This window comes from Crocodylus porosus, unplaced genomic scaffold (assembly GCF_001723895.1).
Source record: "Crocodylus porosus isolate Cpor-Errol unplaced genomic scaffold, CroPor_comp1, whole genome shotgun sequence".
NCBI classification, from domain to species: Eukaryota; Metazoa; Chordata; order Crocodylia; family Crocodylidae; genus Crocodylus; species Crocodylus porosus.
The window spans coordinates 3,635,450-3,643,364 of NW_017728945.1; positions in this window are offsets into that span (position 1 = coordinate 3,635,450).

The window sequence follows — 7,915 nt, forward strand, 5'->3', positions numbered from 1 at the left end:
GGGTTAGAGAAAGGGCAAGGTTGATAGCCGACTGGACCCAGCTGACAAGCAACAGCACACTGGGAGGAAGTAAAGATTAAAGCAATTGTGACTGCCGACCACACTAAAATGCAAGCATCCAGAGAAAGAGCTGGATGCACCAGAAGAGAGAAGGAGAACACTGAGAACAACAAGACGAGGCAGGACCCGGGGAATCGCAAATACCCTGTCGACTGGTGAGAAGTGGGAATACTTACCTATGGGGTCAGGGGCAGTGAAGACTGCTGAAGACAGGTGCAGGGAACCTATAAGGAAAAATCAAAAAGAGATGAGAAGAGTTAGTAAGTGTGAGGAAATACCAGCAACTTGCATGAGTGGTGAAGAAACCGTGTCTTGGTTGGGGGTTTGCAAGGTCAGTTCATTATCATTTGTAATCATTACCCAATAAATGAAATATTCTGTTTAACACCTAGCTGGGTGGCCAATGACTGTATACCTCACTTAGAATAAGAATGATTCCCTTTCTCTCACCTCAAGTCATGGCAGGAGAGCTCTGAGTGAGGCCAGGGAGCTCTATCTTCCCTCCCACAAATGATAATAGATTATCCTTTTCTTTTTTTTTTTTTTTTCTTGAAGGATTTTTAAATCTACTTTTATTTTATTGCTCTAAGTGAACAAACCAGAAAGGATAGAATTCTATTTCTTCCTAGTAATCTAAATAGCATTTTTTTTAATTACCTACATGATACTTTTGGCACATGAAGGTAGAGATTCTATTAGATGATTATTTTATATGCATATACCTGGGCACGTGCATCAGTAACAAAATAGTGGGTAAGAACGCTTCATTGTTTAAGCCCCAGTGAAAAAGCTGCCTAGGCAACATGGAGACTAGGTACCAGCTCCCTCCCCCTCCCGGGTTTGGGCCTGTATCTCTTTGATGCTCAACCACTGAGCTCTAGTCACCACACCACAGGTCGGCCACTACCTAGGGGCCCCTTTCTATTGGTCCTTTTATGAAGATGAATCTCTGCCCCTTCCATTTAATATAGTCACATGGTCAATGTTATGGTCGGGGCTGGTCAATGTTATGGTGACAACAAATTTTTTATGACACGGGACTGGTTCTTCTTCTAAGCATCTGACACTGCATCTTCCCCCCTCCGCCCCCCCGGCTGTAATTGGCCATTCTGGTATGAGGACAAACTACTGCCCCCACCCGCAATTTTTTTTGTTGGCACTTTTTATCAATAAGCTCCCTTGCACTGTTTGTTCAATAAAAGCCATCTTTCTAACAACCAACCATATCCTCAGTCCCTAGTCAGTCACGGCTCCTCATCCTGGCCCTCAGTCCTTTGGAACCCAGAAGCATAGGTCCAGTACTCCCATCTTCCTGAGTACCCTAAGTCAGGCAGGCATACTGCAGAGTTTGATCAGGTATTCACCCACTGCAAGAGGTTCTGAGTATGCTAACTTCCACCTCCTGGTGTTGAAACCACAGCACTTCAATGCATAAATGGTGACTCTTCTATCTGGAATGCTGGGCACTGTTGTGTGAATACCTCTGCTGCATGACAATTGTGAACTGGTTCCAAATCAGTGAGACTTTCCTATGGTTCAAGATACCATACTTGAGGTACTTGTGTGTGTCCACACCCTAAGCCAAACACTCTCAGGGTTGTTCCTTTTCTCCTGGTCCACATACTTCCAAAAGGTGGCTAACTCCACCCTCATTCTGAGCTGCCAAGCTCCCTACACTCTTCTCCCTCTCAGCAGTGGCCCCCTTTCTGGGACCTTTGGCCACGCAGGCCCTGGCTTCACCTCTAGCGCAGTCAGAACCCCAGGCCCACTGGCTCTGGGCATCCCTCATGGCAGGTGCTCCAGCCATTTTGACCCTCCTGGTCCTGGCCCCAGCACTGACCAATCAAGGGTGCCTCAAGTCAAGCTAGCCCACTTTCTCTTGGGGTCCACCTGTTGTGGGGACTAGGGTTATAAGATGCCTTTCTCCTCACTTTTCACCAGGGTGGTAACTGGCCTGGCATTTCTGGGGGACTGTTTTGCCATCCAGTCATACCCAGCACCAGGAGCCTTCTGCTATCCCCACAACTCCTGCCGTTACCTCCAAGGTCTTCCTGAGCAGCAGCTCAGCCAGATGCTGTCTCCTGAGCTGCCAGCAGGAGCTGCCAGCAGCAGACTGCTGCCCCAGCCTGCGTGTGCTGCATCCTAAAATGGCCTAATGAGCACCTGCCAGCTGCCTGCCTCCAGCCCTTAAAGTGGCAGGCACTCACAGGTGCACTGCCGCAGTGGCTTTTTAAGGAAAGTCTTCTTAAAACTGAAGCCTGAGGCAGAGACCTTACATAGCCCTCCAGAGTCACCAGCTACCCAGGAATGTATAAGCATGAGTCTGGGGGTCCAAGCAGTACCTCCCCCTGCCAATCTAGCCACTTCTCCACAGTCTAACAATTGCCAGGCTGTTTTGGGAGAAAAGTACTCTTTAGAAGCTACAAAAGCTCTGGCAGCCCCAGTGCACCCAGTCACCTGGGAACCCAAAAGCGGGGATCCCGGCAGAACTTGCCCCTACACAAACACCTGGGCGCTCCCAGTTAGGGCACCACCACGCAGACTTCAGTGAAATGCAGGAATAGTATTTATTGAACTCAATTGCTCTTTATTTGAATTCACTATTAGTCAGTCAGCCAGTGCTGAGGCCACACTGACCATTGATGTAGCAATAACTTTCCTCCATTCTTCCTGGTCTTTTGCAATCTTTGTACAATCAGTCAGTTTTAATCTCATCAGTCTTTGATGTTAATGGTCCACCGTGTTGTAGGTCTTCATCTTCTTCATCCAACCATATCACCCTGCAGGATGGTGTTGGCAAGGGTGCCAGGCCTTCTTGTTACATATCCAAAACACTCCATCTTTCTTCTTATGATTCCAAATATGGGTTCATATTTGCCAACTTCTTGTCTGATTTGATTTTTCACAGACTCATCTGTTCTATGTGCAGAGTAGGGTATGCCTAGAAGTCTTCTGAAGCATCACATTTCAAAGGTCTCAATGCACTTGTCCAGCGCCCTAGTGAGTGTCCAGGTCTCACAGCCACAGCGAGTTGTTGAAATGACAACAGCATATAGTGGGTGGAGTTTCATTTTCATTGTGATGGTGCTGCTAGTCTAGATTTTCTTCAGTCCTGCTATTTGTCCAATGGTGATTCCTATTCTTGTTTTTACTTTTTTTTCTGATGTAGTATCTTCTTTGATGGTTGCTCCAAAGTATTTAAAGTGTGTTACTTTTTCTAGTTTCTCACTACCAATTTTTGTTAATGCATCATCTTTGCTATTGGCTGATTGTTATTACTTTCCTCTTCTCCACGCTAATTTTCATTCCATATTTCTTTGCAGACTTATGCAGCCTTTCTGTTATTTCCTTCAGCTCTTTTCCAGTTCCAGCTATTAGACTAATGTCTTCAGAAAAATGAAGGTTGTTAATTTCTCATCCTCCAATGAACACTGTTCCCGTGTCAGTTCTCTAAGGCATCTGGCATGATTTGTTCCAGGGATAAATTAAATAAACATGATGAGAGAAACAACCTTGGTATACTCCTACTGATGTTGCAAACCACTCCACAACGTTGCTTTCAAGCAGGACTCCACTACTTGTATTGTAGTAGAGTTTTTTTCATAAGACTTATCAGTGTGGGACTGATGTCATGCTTCTTCATTGTCAGCCAAAGTATTTTTCACCAAACCCTGTCAAAAGCTTTTCTAAAACCTATGAAATTATGATGGAGTTCTTTTTGGTGGTCACAGTACTTTTCACACGTGATTCTAAGGTTGAAGTTCTGTTCTATGGTGTTCCTTCCAGATCTGAACCCAGCTTGTTCTTCTGCTAATACAATTTCTATTTGTGGCTTGAACCTATTCAATATTATTCTAGGAAGCACCTTACTTGGATGACTGATGAAGCTAATGGTGTGGTATGGTATACTGGTGTAGATTCCCCTTCTTTGGGGTAGGAATTATCATTGATTTTGTCCACTGCATTGGCCAGGTTTTCCTTTTCCATATCATATTGCAAATTTTGTGCACTATGTCTTGTTCCCTGTTTTTAATAGTTCTGCAGGTATACTGTCCAGGCCAGTTGCTTTTCTACCTTCCATGCTCCTGATAGTTTCTTCTACTTCTTCTCTTGTGATATCTAAGCTTTTATCTTCATCTTCTACAGTTCCAGATTCTCCTTTCTCTAGTTAAGATTACTTTAGGTCTGCTCTGATATTTTGACTATACAGTTCTTTCACATGCTCTGTGCACCTTTTGTGTATTGCCCTGTTTTCAGTAAATAAGTCACCATTTTTGTTCTCTGTGGCCGTGTAGACAAAACAAGAGGCATGTGTGCACAACACTTTAAAGTGTGTTAAATGCTTTTGCACTGCTTTAATGGTGGAGGTGTTTGCACACCTTGATGGCGTATTGTGCAGTAATTCCAGCCGCTGTACCAAATTTGGCAGTGTAATGCGCCTTAAATGACTTGGGGCACAGCAAACTAAAACTCTGAGAAGTTTTAGTTTGCTGCCCTACAGCTGCAGAGCGAAGCACCGGGCTTCGCGCAGCTCAGGGGCTCTGCAGGAAGCCCATCCAGGACGTGTGGCAGTAGCCTGGAAAGGCAGGCTCCGCCCAAAAAAAGCAGCAAACCTGATCTTTTTTATTTTTCCCCCCTGGAGTCTGCCTGCCTGCCTGAGCTGTGCAGGGGCCCAGTGCTTCCCTCTGTGGCTGCGTTGCCCACGGGGACTGCCGAAGCCAGGTGTTTGTGGGTAGGTACTGTCTGCAGGGGAGGGGGGCGGGGGGAATGCCACTGCAGCAGAAGGAAGCACCTCACCATCCCACCCCCCCCAGCCCAGGGACCGCTTCGCCCACTGGCAGCTCGCCCTCCCCTCCCCGCTGCCGGAAGGGCAGGTAAGTTCAGGTGTGTAAATGACATGGGGTTTAAAAGGGCCTAAATTGAAGCAGTGTTCTTAAAAACCCACCACTTCAATTTAGGCCCTCTGTTTTGTCTACACACAACCTACTGGATTTGTTCTTGCTTGATCCATCCTGGCTATCTTTTTCAGGTTCTAAAAAACTATTCAGAGCCTCTTTGAATCACTTCCATTCTGTTAAGGGTCCAGTTCTCTTTCACTTTCCTTATATCATTTATCACTTTTTTTGGTTGCATCTCTGTATTGGAGGCTACTGTAATCTAGTTGAAAGCATTTACCTCTTAGTTCTCTGCATGCATAGCACATTTCCATGATTTTGTCATTCATCCATGGTTGGTCCTTCTTCTTTTCTCTTCCAAGTACTTCTTCCACAGTTTCCCTGAGTGTTTGAGTGAAGCCATCTGTAATGTTCTACAGGTCAGTTAGCATTAGAAGTGGTTCAAACGTGCCCCTTATTTTTACTTCAAAGTCAGCTTTGTCTGCTGGATCTCCTAGTTTTTCTAAGTTATACCTAACTTGTGGTAGCTTTTTGCTACCAAAAAGCAAAAAAAAAATACTGAGAAGGAGCAGAAAATTTCATTTTGGGGCAACTGACATCTTATTCCTCTTCTTTGGCACCTAGCCAGTTGGGGGTCATCCTCCCCACTTGGCGAATCCTGAAGAAACTCCAGGCACCTACTACTGGGGGATATGATGGGCTGTGTAATCACTGTCACCACTGGTGGTGGTTCAACAGCACTTCAGTGTCTAAAAGAGGAACGTTCTATTAGTTCCCCATTGTCGCAGAGCACTCAGGTGCCCTGCACCTAAAAGCAGAAATGGCTCAGGAGACACCCCTAGTGGTGAGAAGGGGGAGGCTCAACTGCCAGTCACCAGGGCAGCACAGGTGCTGGTCGCTAAGGGAACCAAGGGGATCAGCTGACAGGAAGGGGCCTTCTTAAGCCCAAGCATGAGGCCAGGAGGGCAATTCCCCTCTGGCAGCCAAGGAGTGGGGAGTTGAGCCAGTGAGGAGATAGACTGCAGGAGCATCCCCTGGTTGCCGCTATGACTTGGAGTATTCCCGGCAGGGATAGAACGTGGTTTTGACCGGACGGTTTAGCGTTTATGTTGTAGCCCAGGGGCTTGAGTTTTGGTGTAGTTCTATAAAACCGGAGGACCGGGTGAAGCTACTGTAATCTAGTTGAAAGCATTTACCTTTTAGTTCTCTGCACGCATAGCACATTTCCATGATTTTGTCATTCATCCATGGTTGGTCCTTCTTCTATAAGGGATCGGAGGAGGCCTCGTAAGAGCTCCACAGTAGCGTGGGGGCAGTGAGGAGCCCCGGAGCCGAGAGGGGGCAGTGAGGAGCCCCGGAGCAAGAGGGGACAGTGAGGAGCCCCAGAAGTAAAGAAGAAGGGCCAAGGCATAGGGCAAACCCTGTCAGGTAACATCTGTGAGGCTTGGGCTGCGGTGGAGGGGAGGAAAAGGAGCTGCAGATAGCACCCCTGACAGCGGGCATATAAAGTGGGCAGCCTCCTGCTAATTACATCACTCAATCAATTAAGATCAAGGTGTGGCAGGAGAGTAAGAAGGCAGTTAGCCCAAGACAGGAAGCTGGAGCCGCCAATAGAAAGGCTCCCGCGAGATATTCCTGTCACACCCATGCAGACCTCTAACCTGGGATAGTTGTGAACAAATTCCAAATTGGTGACAATCTTGGAATAGGTCAATTGTTATGTGTATTCAAACTCTGTGATGAACCACAGAGTCATAGAAACATAGGAAAGTAGGGCTGGAAAGAACCACCAGAGATCATCTGGTTTGGCTTTCTGATCAAGGCAAGATCATCCCTGTCCCAACCATCCCAAACCAGCCTCTGTCTAACCCATTACAAAAACTATGCCTGATTCAGTGGCCTGATTCAGGCACAGGAATATGTGGCCTGATTCAGTGGCCAGCTCTCCAAATCGAATCAGAGGACACTTTAATCGCTCCAAATCAAAACAGAACCCTACAAATCAATTCAGAGAGATTTGGAATGATTTGGTGAATTGGACATAAAAACATTTAAAGTTGTGTCTTCTACATACCACTAGATAGCAGATGGCTCGTGAATGCTGAGATGCTGGGGTGTATGGAGTGTCCCACTGGAATGCGGGAGGCTCCCCAGCACACTTGGCAGCAGGCTCAGAACTGGACCAGAAGCATTTCTGGTCCACTGCTGGGTTAGCTGCTGAGCATGTGGAGGGGCCCCCCGTGGGACACTCCATCTGCCTCACCATCACAGCATTCATGAGTTACACTGGTACCTTAAGGAATGTAGAAAAAGCTTTTAAAGTTTGTCTATGTCTGAATAGCTGATTCTCTGAATAAGCATCAAACCTTCAGATTCAGATTTGGCCGAATCGAATCAGGGACAGTGATCTGAATCAACAAATCAAATCACTGTCTTCGATTCAGGCCAAATCCAAATTGAATAGGGCCCACTTCACAACCCCTAGGGTTTCATAGATTCCATAGACATTAGGGCTGGAAAGGACCTAAGACGATCATTGAGTCCAGCCCCCTGCCCAAAGGGCAGGAAGTCAGCTGGGGTCATAGGATCCCAGCAAGTTGAGCATCCAATTTACTCTTGAAGGTGTTCAGTGCGGGTGCTTGAATCACCTCCGATGGCAGGCTGTTCCAGACCCTGGGGGCTCGGACAGGAAAGAAATTCTTCCTTATGTCCAGCCTGAAGCGGTCTTGCAGGAGGTTATAACCGTTTGACCTCGTCATCCCTTGGGGCGCTCTGGTGAACAAATGTTCCCCCAGAAACTGGTGGTCACCCCGATAAACATATAGGTGGCCATCAGGTCACCCCGAGCCTGTGCTTTTCCAGGCTAAAGAGCCCCATGGCTCTCAGTCTGTCATCATAAGGTCTATTTTCCTGACCTCTGATCACGTATGTGGCTCTTCTCTGGACTCTCTCAAGCTTCT